General features: G+C 46.4%; 1 pseudogene; it reads left to right on the forward strand.

Annotated features, from left to right (window-relative positions):
* Nucleotides 1-769: 769 nt before the first annotated feature.
* On the forward strand, nucleotides 770-925 carry LOC130278171 (U2 spliceosomal RNA; annotated as a pseudogene).
* The last annotated feature ends 13886 nt before the right edge of the window (nucleotides 926-14811 follow it).

The raw sequence follows: 14811 nt of genomic DNA on the forward strand, positions 1-14811 counted from the left end.
AAGGTTCCCAACTGCAATGGTAACCAATTGGCACCCAGTCATAGTCATGGTGTGCCAATGAGCTGAAAGATGCTTAGAAACTTCTAATATGAAAAACAATAATAGATGGTAGAGCACTTGCACATGTCCTTACAACTGGAGTAATAAAAATTTCTTGGTCGCTTCTTCATTGGGGGACACCTTACTGATGGGTATATGCTCTTGCCACTAGGAGGCGCTGACACTAGAAAGAAAAAAGTTGGCTCCTCCCTGGCAGGATATACCCGCCCACCTGCAGTGAGGTAATCAGTTTTAGCTAGTGTCAGGAGGCAAGACACAGGTCTGGGAGCTCTCCAGACCTGGTCTTTTTTATTTTCTAGTAAGGGCTGTTTAGTTAGGTTTTTATCTCCTTTTTGTTTCCCTTTTACAGGTGGGGGTTCAGGAGCATGGCGCTACCTGTTCCCCCATATGCGGCTGAGGGGCCAGGGTCATAAGAGTATGCACCGTTACTCCTTCCCGCCAACGGCCAGTGCCTGGGGTTGCACCTTGGGTCCAGGTCCCCCTATTTTCCCTGCTCGTCTTGGGCTGTAGCAGCATGACGTGATGCAGGTGACTAAAATGCTGGCTGAAGACATCTCTAGGTGAGTATGTGAAGATAGGCAAGTATGTGAGATGGTCGGGTGAGTATGTTTGGCACCCTCTTGTGGCCTATAATTATATTGCGCCTTCCTTTCCATGCAACTTGTGACCTTTGGGGACACAAAATTTACAGTCTTAGCATGTACTATCTATCGCTTTTCAGCCTATTGGCTAAGATCTAATGCAGCACAGGTTCTTATCAGTTTAATATCTGATACTTTCCCTATCCGGGGACCATATAGTCAATGGATCTTCAGGACATGGCCAATTGGAAGCTGGCTTCCGTCGCCCCATGCATTGACCGCTAAGGTGGTATCAAAAAAAGATATGCTTATATGGGGGTCACACTGCATTGAGTCAGTGGAGGTATGCCTCTGGCATTTTCTGAATTCGCCAGGTTTCTCACTCTCTGGGAGACATGCGTGACTCGCTGTGGCGGGTCATGCCAGGGGTTTTTGATTCCTTGGAAGTATACCGGGGTTACAATCAGAACTGTTTCTCCTCTACCACCGGTTGTCATGACATGTTGGCCACTCCTCCACAGGCTGCCACAGCCGTGGCTGCTGTCCCGGGTAACCACGTCCAGTGCAAGGTCTCCATGGAAATGTCCCTGCGTGGCCACGGTTTGCATCTGCTCTCATTGGGCCGGACAGTAGTGTCACCTGTCACTCATCTCACAAATGCCGCTTCTGCGGCTGGATTCGGTACCCCACTATCTGTGGCAGGCGACCGCCGGAGTGCACTGTTGTCTACATGGACCCATACCAGTAAGCCAGACAGTGGTCTGCATGGTTTTTCTCTGCCGCACGTCGTTTCTCCAAGGACTGAAGTATCCGCGGCTGAAGTAACGGTACCCCACTACTAGTGCGAGGTGATCGCTGGAGTGCATCGTTGTCTACTTGGACCCATACCAGTAAGCCAGACAATGGTCTGCTTTTTTTTTTTTTTCTGCCGCCTGTTGCTTCTTCAAGGGTTGAAGTTCCGGTACCTCATTGCTAGTGTGCGGTGTCCGGAGAAGTGACCTGGCGTGTCCTGTGGACCCTATGCTGGGTGAAGAGGATACCATCCATGGCTCCTTAGCCTCACCCGATCTTCCAGGGTGACTCTGATTCTATTCACGGCTTCACTGCCTTTCCAGAGGCATCAAGGGGCCCAGTTATTGCTATCTGACCGTGTTCCCTTATCATCAGCGTCAGCAGGGGCACTCTTTACGCCAGACCGTTGTCTACACAGTGTCCTCCACTGTCGGTCTCCCATCTTTGGGCTGCCACGTGCAACGGTCTGCCGCGTGCAACGGTCTGAGGGTTCCTGCAGGCAAGGGTCTGCTGTTAGTCAGACAGTTTTCGTCTGCAGGGTCTCCTACACCACTGGGTGGCTCATACGTTTGGCTGCACTCCTGTGCCCCACTGTCTGTGGAAGGTTTCTGTCAGGAACCGGACCGGTATGCGGATAGGATACGGATAGTGCATCCTCCGTGTCAGTGAGGCGATGGCGTGGGCCGTACCAGGGGACCGGTTCTAAGAAGTTACTGGTTTTCACCAGAGCCCGCCGCAAGGCGGGATGGACTTGCTGCGGCGGTAACTCCCAGGTCGTATCCCCTCATAGCGACTCGACCTCACTGACAGCTGAGATAGGCGTGGTACACAAGGACAAGGCGAAGGCAAGTTCGGACGTAGCAAGAGGTCAAGGCAGACGGCAAAGGTTCGTAGTCAGGGGCAACGGCAAAGGGTCTGGATACACAGGCTAGGGATACACACAAAACGCTTCCTCAGGGAACTAGGGCAACAAGATTCGGCAAGGACAGGAAGAGGGAGTGGGTTTTTATGTGTAGGGAGTGATTACACTTAATTGGGCCAGGCACCAATTAATGGTGAACTGGCCCTTTAAATATCAGAGAGCCGGCACGCACGCGGCCTATGCCTCATATACCCCTGATGACGTGACTGCTGTCACGAAACATGTAGGGGAGGCATTGTTTGTTTGGTTTTAAGATACAGCGGAGTGTCCACAATATAGGTCCTGTAGCACTGCAGGCACAGGATATATACGAATTTGGAATACCAAATAGGAATATAATCATATTAGTTGGACAAGATTGGACAAATGGAGATTTGGAGGAAGATTCAGAATTTTTGAAGTTGTACGAGAATTCAGCCCAGGGCAGGAGGTCAACCCAATCATCTTGGCGGAACATCTTGGAAGTGGAACAAAATGAGCCATTTTGGAAAATCGATCAACGACCACCCAAATGACAGTGTTGCCACAAGAAGAAGGAAGGTCCGTGATGAAATCCATAGCTATATGGGACCATGGTTGTTCAGGCACAGGCAGAGGAAGGAGAAGACCAGCAGGCTTCTGGCGTGGAGTCTTGTCACGTGCACACACTGTACAGGCCCGTACAAAATCCGTCACATCTTTCTCCAGGGAGGACCACCAATAGTGACTGGCAATTAACTGTATGGTCTTTTTGATTCTAGCATGAACAGCCTGTGGGAGGAATGACCACATTTGAGAGTTTGGAGGCGAAGACGTGGAGGAACATAAGTTTTTCCCGGAGGAATTTGCACCAGAGAAGCAGGAGCAGAGGAGATCAGACAATCTGGAGATATGATGTGCTGAGGAAGAGTTTCGGATTCGGAGGCATCGGTGGAACGTGATAGTGCATCTGCCCTGACATTCTTGTCCGCAGGGCAAAAATGAATCTGAAAATTGAAACCGGCAAAAAACAACGACCATCTAGCCTGGCGAGGATTTAAACGCTGGGTGGACTGAAGATACGACAAATTTTTATGGTCCTTGTAGATGGTGATGGGATGAAGGGACCTTTCCAGAAGATGTCTCCACTCTTCAAGAGGCAACTTAATGGCCAATAATTCACGGTCACCTATAGAATAGTTTTATTCAGGAGGAGAAAAAGTTTTGGAGAAAAATCCGCAAGTGACGTTTTTTTCCCTTAGCGGTTTTTTGAAGGACAGCTCTGGCTCCGACTGAGGAGGCGTCAACCTCGAGGAAGAAAGGCTTGAGAGGATCTGGCCTGGACAAGACTGGTGCAGAGGCGAAGGTGGCTTTGAGGTGGTTAAAGGCTTCCTCTGCCTGCGGTGGCCAGGATTTCGGATTAGCATTTTTCTTAGTCAATGCTACAATAGGAGCAAAGATGGTGGAGAAGTGGGGAATGAATTGTCGTAATAATTAGCAAATCCGAGAAATTTTTGGATAGCTCGCAGACCAGTGGGGTGTGGCCAATCTATTACCGCCGATAGCTTGTCAGGGTCCATTTGAAGACCTTGAGCGGACATGATATATCCCAGGAAGGGTAGACTGCTGCGCTTGAAGAGACATTTTTCTATTTTGGCATAAAGTTGATTTTTGCGTAGGCGCTGAAGCACTTGATGGACATGGAGACGGTGTTCGTCTAGGTTGAGGGAAAAAATTAGGATGTCATCAAGATAGACTACCACACAGGAATACAGCAGGTCCCGAAAAATCTCATTGATAAAGTCTTGATATACTGCAGGGGCGTTGCAAAGCCCAAAGGGCATGACAAGGTACTCAGTGTCCATCTCTAGTATTGAAGGCGGTTTTCCATTCATCACCTTCTCGAATACGGATGAGATTATAGGCACCCCTGAGATCGAGCTTGGTAAAAAAAATTTTTGCTCCCCGCAGGCGATCAAGTAGTTCTGAGATGAGAGGCAGAGGATAACTGTTCTTTACAGTGGATTTGTTAAGACCGCGGTAATCAAAGCAAGGCCGTAGGGATCCATCTTTTTTGGCAACGAAAAAGAAGCCCGCTCCTGCAGGAGATGAAGATTTTCGGATAACCTTTTTACGGTTTTCTTGTATATATTCAGACATGGCCTGCGTTTCAGGAGCGGATAGTGGGAAAATCCTGCCAATGGGACAGTGAAAGGGTCTGTGTGGCGGTAAGACTTCTGCTTGCTTTTTAGAGAAAACATCAGAGTAGTCCTGGCTTTAGGAAGACCTGACAATGGTGTGGCGAAGGAGACTTGACAGGTGGGAACAGACTTGAGACATTGTTTGTGGCAGGAAGATCCCCAACTTTTAATGTCCCCAGTGGCCCAGTCGAGGATAGGTGCATGATGCTGGAGCCAGGGCAGACCAAGAAGAATTTCAGAGGTACAGTTGGGTAATACAAAAAATTCAATACTCTCCTGATGGAGATCTCCAGTGCTCATGAGTAGAGGTTCTGTGCGATAACGCACGGTGCAGACCAGTCTTTCTCCATTCACAGATGAAATGAAGAGAGGTTTGACGAGACGGTTAACAGGGATATTAAATTTATTGATGAGAGAAGCTTCAATGAAATTTCCTGCTGAACCTGAGTCCAGAAAAGCCACAGCGGAGAAGGATGTATTGGTACTTGGGGGTAGAGAAATCTGCACAGGTATAGTCAGACATTCACACCTAGTAATGCCTCTCCCACTTTAACTAGGTGCGCGCATTTTCCCTGACGCGGAGGACGAATAGGGCAGTCCTTTAGGAAATGTTCGGTACTAGCACAGTACAGGCACAAATTTTCATTTCTGCGGCGAGTCCTCTCTTCTTGGGTCAGGCGAGACCGATCCACTTGCATAGCCTCCTCGGCGGGAGGCACAGGAGTAGGTTGCAGTGGACTCTGGTAGAGAGGTGCCAAGCGAAGAAACCGCCTGGTGTGAACAAGATCCTTTTCTTGGTGGAGCTCCTGGCGTCTTTCAGAGAAACGCATATCAATGCGGGTGGCCAACTGTTCAGACAGGGTAGCAGGAATTTCTCGTGCGGCCAGAACATCTTTGATGTGGCTGGATAAACCTTTCTTGAAGGTAGCGCAGAGGGCCTCATTGTTCCAGGCAAGTTCAGAGGCGAGGGTACGGAACTGAATAGCATATTCGCCCACTGAAGTATTCCCTTGGACGAGATTAAGAAGAGCCGTCTCAGCTGAGGAAGCCCGGGTTGGCTCCTCAAAGACACTGCGTACTTTGGAGAAGAAGGACTGGATGGAAGCGGTGGCAGGATCATTATGGTCCCAAAGCGGTGTGGCCCAGGACAAGGCCTTTCCAGACAACAAACTGACCACAAAAGCCACCTTAGACCGTTCTGTGGGGAACTGGTCCGACATCATCTCGAGTTGCAGGGAACATTGAGACAGGAACCCACGGCACATCTTAGAGTCCCCATCAAATTTCTCAGGAAGAGACAGGCAGACTCGAGAGGTAGAAGCGGCAGCTCGCGGTGGAGGGGAAGCTGGAGCTGGTGGAGGAGATGATTGACGCTGTGGAAGCAGAAGCTGCTGGAACATGGAGGTCAACTGCAACAGTTGTTGTCCTTGTTGGGCGATCTGTTGAGACTGCTGGGCAACCACGGTGGTGAGGTCAGCAAGACTTGACAGCGGCACCTCAGCGGGATCCATGGCCGGATCTACTGTCAGGAACCGGACCGGTATGCGGATAGAATACGGGTAGTGGATCCTCCATGTCAGTGAGGCGATGGCGTGGGCCGTACCAGGGGACCGGTTCTAAGAAGTTACTGGTTTTCACCAGGCGGGATGGACTTGCTGCAGCGGTAACTCCCAGGTCGTATCCCCTCATAGCGACTCAACCTCACTGACAGCTGAGATAGGCGTGGTACACAAGGACAAGGCGAAGGCAAGGTCGGACGTAGCAAGAGGTAAAGGCAGGAGGCAAAGGTTCGTAGTCAGGGGCAACGGCAAAGGGTCTGGATACACAACGCTTTCTCAGGGCACTAGGGCAACAAGATCCGGCAAGGACAGGAAGGGGGAGTGGGTTTTTATGTGTAGGGAGTGATTACACTTAATTGGGCCAGGCACCAATTAATGGTGAACTGGCCCTTTAAATTTCAGAGAGCCGGCACGCGCGTTCCCTAGAGAGCGGGGCCACGCGCGCCGGGATGGGACAGAAGGAGGACGGGGCAAGTGAGAAGATTGGGATGCGACCCGCGGCCGGCGCGTCCCGCCAAGCGGATCGCATCCCCGCCGGTGATAATAGAGCAGCGCTCCCGGTAAGCGGGTCTGACCGGGGCGCTGCATGCATGAGAACGCTGCGAATGCTCCGGGGAGGAACAGGGACCCAGAGCGCTCGGCGTAACAGTTTCGAAGTGGAGTTTCTGTGTACTCAGGAATCCACCACCTGTCAGCCAGGCGAATGTCTCCGTAGTTTTCTGCTACATCTGGTCAACTACCATACACTTCCCACTCAGTGGGGGATGTTTTGGTAACCCACTGCTTAGGTGTGGTTCCGAGTGGGTCTCCCCATTTTGCTCTGTGAGCCATCTGCAATGCACCATATGCTTATTCATGGAGATTCCTAATTTACCAGGTTCCTCTCCACATGCCTGCCGCTCTCATGGCTCAAGGCTAGTAGCCCACTTATGGTGTGTGGTTCTGGATGCGGGACCCGGTGTGCCCATGGTCTCTATGCCAGGTGGCCAGACTGTGTCTGCATGACTTTTGAATCCACCAGGTCTCCTCCCCCATTCCTGCCACTTCCGTGGCCACAGTCTGGTGTCTCCTTCAATGGAAAGTTTACCAAAGTGTGCCTGTGTGTTCATGAGACCTCTTCTGGGTCTGCACGTTTCCTGCCCCAGATGCATCCCTCATCTCTTTTTTTTTTTTTTTTTAACTTGAATTTTATTAAACATTTTTCAAGTTAATACAAACAAGAGGTATCAAAATAAATATGGATCAGATTCGCAGTATTTAAAGCAAGTCAAGAGACCCAATTACATTCCATTTAGTTTAGCTATATGATCAATAGAGAACCAACACAAAAAAAAGGAAAATTAACCATAAAATAAAAGGTAAAAGGTGAAAGCTCCACGGGTGTGAGTCTAAATAGAGTAAGAAGCTAAAGTGGAGGGTGATAGTAGTATTAAAAAGGACTAAATCTGAACAGTATTTTGAGGGCTGTGTAGCCAAATGTCCCATCTGTATAAAAAGGAAGACAGTCTGTCCTGAGATTCGGCAATCTTATATTCATGCCAGCAGATGTTGTTAATTCCGGCAATTACCTCTTTCAAAGATGGTATAGTAGAGGAATTCCACCTACGTGCTATCTTCAACCTAGTAACTAGAATGGTATGCAAAATAATTGTTCTGTGTAAATGAGAGGAGTCCAGGTTTATATTAAGGATAGTTAATGTGTCTCTCAATATAACTGGAAATTTGCAAATCTGGGACAAAAACCTGCCTATCTTTCTCCAAAAGATCAGTAGAGGAGGGCATGAACACCAAATATGAGAGAGAGTACCGTCTCCATTACATCTCCAGCAAGTGTTTGGCGTATTCGTGAATTGAGCCATTCTCTGGGGGGTTAAATACCATCTGTGGAGTAATTTTTTAGCATTTTCTAGGTGATTAATACATTTGGATAGTGAGGGTATAATCGAGTGGGCTTGGGACCACTGGCGGTCTGAAAATTTAACACCAATTTCCTCTTCCCACTTCAATTTGTATATATCAGGTATGGAAATATAAGAATCTAGGAGAAGAGAGTAACAATATGAGATCCCCTTTATAACAGTGTTCGGGGTATTCAACCATTTGGTTAGTGCCGATGGCGGGGTCTGGGTTTCAATATTAAGCGGGGACATCAGGTGCCGTATTTGTAGATATTTATAAAAATCTTTGTTAGTAAGATGAAACTTACGTTTTATGTCTTCAAAAGAAGCAAAAACATCCTCTGACCAAAAATCAGCGAGTGAGTTTAGTCCTCCAGCTATCCAAGAGGTAATACATAAATTTGGAATAGCAGCCTCAAGAGTTGAGCATGAGGCTGTAGGAGCTGGCATGTGGAATATTTGCTTAGGAAGTACATACGAGGTCCACAAATTAATAATTGCTCCCAATGTAGGGTGTTTATTAAGTGGCCGCAGATTAAACAAGTATGATGCCGTTAAGAGATCGCGTAATGTGTGTCTTCCTATAATAACAGATTCTATATGTACGCAGTTTTTGGATACATCATTAGACCAAATACCAAATACATTTAAGTTGATCTAGAAGAACCGCCCTGTAGTATTGTAAAACTGAGGGGCAACCTACCCCTCCCTTATTGAGGGGTTTGTACAATATGTCTGCTTTGACTCTAGGTGCTCTATTTCCCCATATATAGTATATCAGAACAGACTGTAACTTTCTCATATAGGACAGTGGTAACAAGATAGGGACATTACGGAATGTGTACAGTATTCTAGAGAGGACCATCATTTTTATCGCTGCCAATCTCCCTAGCCAGGAAACACCAGCTGTAGACAAGTGCGATACTGATTGTTTAGTTTCTTTTAACAAGGTACTGTAGTTATCACGAGTCGTGATGAGGGATAGGACAGTTTAATGCCCAAGTATTGCAGGGACGAGGCTGACCAGCTAAAAGGGAACTTAGCTTTAAGAAGTTTAACTTTTTTGTCTGGGATACCTAGATTCAGTATTTGAGACTTGGATTCGTTGACCTTATAGTACGAGGCATCCCTAAACTCTGAAAGGATTTTAACAATAGAAGGCAGAGATGACTCAGGGCTGGAACAGAAAATAATAACGTCGTCTGCAAACAATCCTATTCGATGATCCCTGCCTCCAATATTTAGTCCGTCCATGATTGGGTCCGATCTAATTTTTTCTGCTAGAGGCCCCATCAGCATAGCGAAAATTAAGGGAGAAAGGGGGCACCCCTGTCTAGTTCCATTGGTAATAGGGAATTTACAAGAAAGAAAGCCAGATGAATAAACCGAAGCTTTCGGATTAGAGTACAGGGCGCCTATAGCTTTTTGGATATGACCCACAAGTCCAAATTTAGTTAATACAGAATTGAGGAAACCCCAGGACTCTATCAAAAGCCTTCTCTGCATCCAGAGATAACAGCAGAGAAGGCACCTTCCGGATTTCAGCCTCATGAATAAGGTCAATGAACCTATGTGTTCCATCTACAGTTTGTCTATTTTTTACAAATCCGACTTGATCACAATGTATTAAATTGGGAAGGATGTTATTGAGTCTGTTGGCAATGATTTTCGCATAAAGCTTTAGGTCGTTATTTAAGAGGGAGATGGGGCGAAAATTTTCAGGTCTATCTGGGACTTTGCGGGGTTTTGGAAGGGTCACCACCAAAGCCTCGAGCATTTCAGGAAGAATGCATCCTGAGTGGAAAATATAATTAAAGACTAATTGTAATTGGGGTGCTAAAATTCTTGAAAACTTCTGAAAATATTCACTGGTGAATCCATCAGGGCCAGGAGATTTACAAAGTTTTAGTGATGATATTGCTGACAAGATTTCCGTAAGTGAAATGGGTTCATTTATGGAACCAAGCGACTCCTCATCAACCACTGGTAACTTAATGGAGGACAGGAAGTTGTTAATGATCTCACTAGTGGGTTGTGGGGTATTAGGGTCCATTCTTAGGTTATACAGTTTAGTGTAATAATCTGCAAATGTGTCCGAGATCTTTTGAGGGTTAATAATTTTTTAATTATGGGCATTAAGTATAAATAGGATTTTCGTTTTTGCCATCATGGTTTTAAATTTATTGGCTAAAAGTTTGCTTGCCCTGTTCCCATGCCAATAAAATTGAGTTTTGGTTTTCTTTAACATATAATCAAATTTATACTGAAGGGATTGATACAGTTGAAAGCGGAGGGATGTAAGTTCTTTTAGTATCTGGGAGTCCTGATTTTGTTTGTGTAAGTTTTCTAGCTCTCTAATTTTATGGAGTAATTCTCGTGTTTTGGCTATCCTATTTCTTTTGTTAGTTGCGGCTATTTTTATAAATACTCCCCTTAAAACTGCTTTGTGAGCACACCAATTATTGAGTATACTCGTATCCTCTGGATTATTATTCTGGAAAAAGGATTCTAGTTCGTTTTCGACAGTGGATCTGGTCACCAGGTCATTAAGCAGGGAGTTGTTGAGTCGCCATGGTGAAAACGGGGGGGGGGGGGGGGGGGAATTAAATTCCTCACGGACGGATATCGAGACAGGGGCATGGTCAGACCAAGTAATGACTCCTATTGTAACAGAATTAAGTTTTTGGAGAAGCCATTTGTCCGTCACAATGAGATCTATGCGGGAATAGACTATGTGGATGGGAAAAAAAGGTGTAGTCCCTATCATTTGCATTGTAAACTCTCCATGCATCAAATAAATCCTCCTTAAATAAAATATTGCAGAGGGCAGTGTTTTTTTCCAAAGGTTTAGAAAAGGATTTATCTATTGTTGGTGACAAAACTTGGTTAAAATCACCGGCCAATAGTATTGAACCATATTTATGTTTATTTATTATTTCCATTATGTGGTTGAAAAATGTAGTTTGTTTTCTATTGGGGGCATAAAGTGAGATCAATGTAAATTTCTCATTATTAATATTGCTTTTAGTAATATGTACCTACCATTGGAATCGTAGATAGCCTCAACCAATTGAAACGCTATTGTATTTTTAACAGCTATCAACACACCTTTTTTTTTTTCGTTTTATTCGGGGTGAAAAAAATATGAGGAAATCTTTTGTTTTTAATCCTCACGGTGTCGGATTCAAGAAGGTGTGTTTCCAGAGTGCAAATAATATCGCACTTTAGGCGGGAACACTCATTCCAGAATAGAGACCTTTTAAAGGGGCTATTAAGACCCTTAACATTTATTGAGGATAGTTTAAAAACCATGTTGTAAAGTGAGGAGGAGTTGTGTGGGCGAGTCACTTACCCCAACCCATGACCGCTTAGTTCTCATGTGATCTCTAGAGCAGAGGATATATGGAGCACCCGTGGAGCTGTAATGAACAAATAATGTAAAAAAAACAACAAAAACAAGTATGAACAAGTGACATATGTTCAATCTGAGCTTGCCTATATCTATTGGTAAACATAGATCAGGCTAATTTGGGGGGTGGGGAAAAATAATCAGATTAAGTACAACAAGGTGCACCAATAGAGGTGCAAGTAAGTAGTCACAGTAGATTAGCAGTAAACAGATCCTGAAGAATCAAACATTGGTTAACTTAATGCAATAAACAAATGTATCCTGAGCAATTCTACAGTAGTACACAGAAGTTAGAAAAGTGATATCACTAAACAGATACGATTAAACAAGTCAAGTTGGAGAGTCATGCATACGGACAGAGTTCGGAGATCTGGGTGAAGAATTTGCTTTAGATGAAGGATGCTTTCGTGGGATCGGTCCCACTTTCCTCCAATCTTGGGTTAAAGGTTCAGCCTTCCTTTTTGGTGATTTTTCTTTATCTTTATCCGGGAGGGAATCTGGAAACCATTTTTCAATTAACTTTAAAGCTTCAGCTGGAGAACGCATTTCGTGTAAAGTTCCATTTTTGGTGACTAGGAGCTTGACAGGGAATCCCCATCTGTAAGGGACTCCCTTGTCTCTAAGTATACTTGTGGAAACTGAAAAGGCTTTTCTTCGTTTTAGAGTAACTGCAGATAAATCAGCATAGAGCGATATCTGAGAGAATCGGTCAGGAAGAGCAGGAGGCCTTTTGGCTTTTTTAAGTACTTCCTCTTTAAAATGGTAGAAGTGCAGTCGCGCCAAGACATCCCTCGGTACCTCAGCAGGTAAGTGCGACGGTTTTGGAATCCTGTGCACTCTGTCTATGATCATATCTCTTATCTGTTTCGGGAAGGAGGACAGTAAAGTAGTCAATCAGGAAGTCTCTGAGATCCGCCGCTTGCACAGTTTCAGGAATACCACGGAACAGGATGTTATTTCGGCGCGACCTATCCTCCAGATCAGCAAGTTTTAAATGAACTGCAAACATGTCTTCATTTAAGTCATTTTGATCATCCACTAGAGCATTGTGGGCCTCCATAAATTCACTCATTTTGTCTTCTAGGTGTCCCGTTCTCTCACCGATATCTGCGACTTCCTTAGTCAGTGAGCTCAGAGAGGTCATGAAGTCTTTCTGAAGATTTTCCCTGAATTCTTGAAAAAGGGATCTCATTGCAGCCTCCATATTAGATGGAATGGTAGAATCATCTTTAGATTGTTGAGACGCCATTGTAGTTGGTTGTGTTAAGGGAGATGATAGCTTAGGTGAGAGGGAGACCAGTTTAGCAGGTGACTGAGCTATGCGCTCGCGCGTGAGCTTGGCAACGATGTGGTACCTCCCGAAGTGGGTGAATAAAATTTGGTCAGTTTTGTGGGTGCGTTTTTTTTACCCCGTCGAGCAGGCATAACTTGTCATTGATAGGTTTCGAGTAAAAGTTGTCAGGTACGGATAAGTAAAGTCGTAAAGAGGTACAAACTGAGCAAGATGAATGGGTTTGCCAGGGTTAGCTGCTCGACAGCACCACCTACTGGTAGTAGAGAAGCAACTTGGTAGCTTGAAGTTAGGCACTGATCAATTAGGCAGGAGTCTCTACAGTGTGCTTATAGAGTTAATGCGGCTAGATGAAAGAATCCACCTCCCTGCCGTGCAGGAAGAACTTATGTATAGTTCTTAATCAATAGTTGGCAGTTCTATATAGGTATAGATCAAATAGATGTGCAAATATATGAGCTAGATGGAGTCACAGCGTTATGTTGCACAACAGCACCACCTAGTGGTAGAAGGAAAGCAGTGCTTTTCCTTCATGCAGGATGAAATTCAATTAGGCAGTATTTTTTAGTACTGTAGTGGAGAAGTGGCACAGAAGTTGTCATTTATCAGAGAAAGTTGCAGGTAGATCGACTCTCACAGGTAAGAGATGTAGAATTAAAGTAGAAGAGTCCACTGCCTATTGTATAGTGAAATTAAAGGGTGAAGTCTGTTGAACTCCTCTATTGTGTCCAATTAAGTGTAGCTTGAATATATATAGTGAAAGCAAAACGTTCTGTAGATTTAAGCTTTACTGATCACCAGTCTTTAGGTATGAGTCCCTGAAGAGCTTGAGTTTATGGCATATTCGACAGGGACAGCAGCAGGGAAGCCTCAAGATGGCAGGGGAGGGGTATGACGCAGCTCTAAATAGCCCAGGCACCCGTGAAGCGCCTCACACCAAGCACTGTGGGGACAACTGTGGCAGTCCCAGTAGAACTTCAGTCTCAATATTGGTGGGGCGATAGGGTGTTAATATGGGTGGCTGCAGGGTTGTATGGCTGCACAGGTACTCACTGTGTTACAGAGTGTCGGGAAGCTGCGTCCCTCAGAGGCCCCTTGCTGGTGTATTGCTGTGAGCGTAGCTGAGCTCCCCTCTCCTTGCTGATTCACAGTCCGAGCGCCGGAGGCGAGGCGCAGAACGGAGTTGCCTGTATGTCCTGTGAGCCGCGATCCGTGCAGCGCCAGTAATACTCCGCTGGTGTGGCTGAAGAGAGGCAGGAGAAGGAAAGCCCATTCCCCTGTCGGCGGTCCGTTCACTCTTGAGAGGCGCAGGAGTGGGTAAAATGGCGCCGTCGTCCTACCCGGGCCTCCTCCTCCCGCGGGCTGGCACGGGGTGGAGAAGCTTCTTGGGCCCCAAGTTCTTGCTGCAGGTTAGTCCCAAGGGTACCGCTGATCTCAGGGATGCTTTTGGGTGAGATTGGATAGGTTGTTAGCCGGGTTAAGCCGCTTTTCTCAGGAACTGTGAGGGAGCTACTCAGGCATGTGTCTGCTCTCCTCGGCGGTTAGCCACGCCCCCCTGCATCCCTCATCTCTTGCAACTGTTCCCCTTTTCTGGAAGTGCCACGTTGGTCTTTGAGGGACATGATGGTGACACACCATTGGGTTTTCCATTCAGTAGGATTTTGGGATGTCTGCGTTTTCCTTTGTGTCGGCAGGTTGGTTCCCCTCTCCTATTGTGAGGTAACCATGTCTGTGTCCCTACATATGCTAGGTCCTCTGCACATATACAGTCCGCCCTCTCTTCTGCTCGGTGTGGTGTGCCTTGGGCCTTACTGTAGTCTTGTTCGGCTCTGTAAGCGCTATCCTCTGCTTAGATGAAGCTCTCTCTCTCTCTCCTGTTTTTTTCTGGTTATCTTCCGCTGCTCCTGCAGCCTTGGCACTCTCCTCTGTTGAAGGAGTTTAAGCGCTCATGTATGGCTCAGCGTCAGCCAGTCTAGCCACTGCCTGTTGTTTGGGTTCGGCCATTGCTCTCTTCATCCTTTGACGCAATCTCCCTGGGATTTCTCCTTGACTGTGTCAATTGTGCGACACTGACACCACAGTCTCCTGGAGTGACCTCTCTGGGCCCCGTACCGGGGGTCTCTGCTGGGTTCCCTTTTTG

The sequence above is a fragment of the Hyla sarda genome, chromosome 6 (genome assembly GCF_029499605.1).
Source record: "Hyla sarda isolate aHylSar1 chromosome 6, aHylSar1.hap1, whole genome shotgun sequence".
NCBI lineage: Eukaryota > Metazoa > Chordata > Amphibia > Anura > Hylidae > Hyla > Hyla sarda.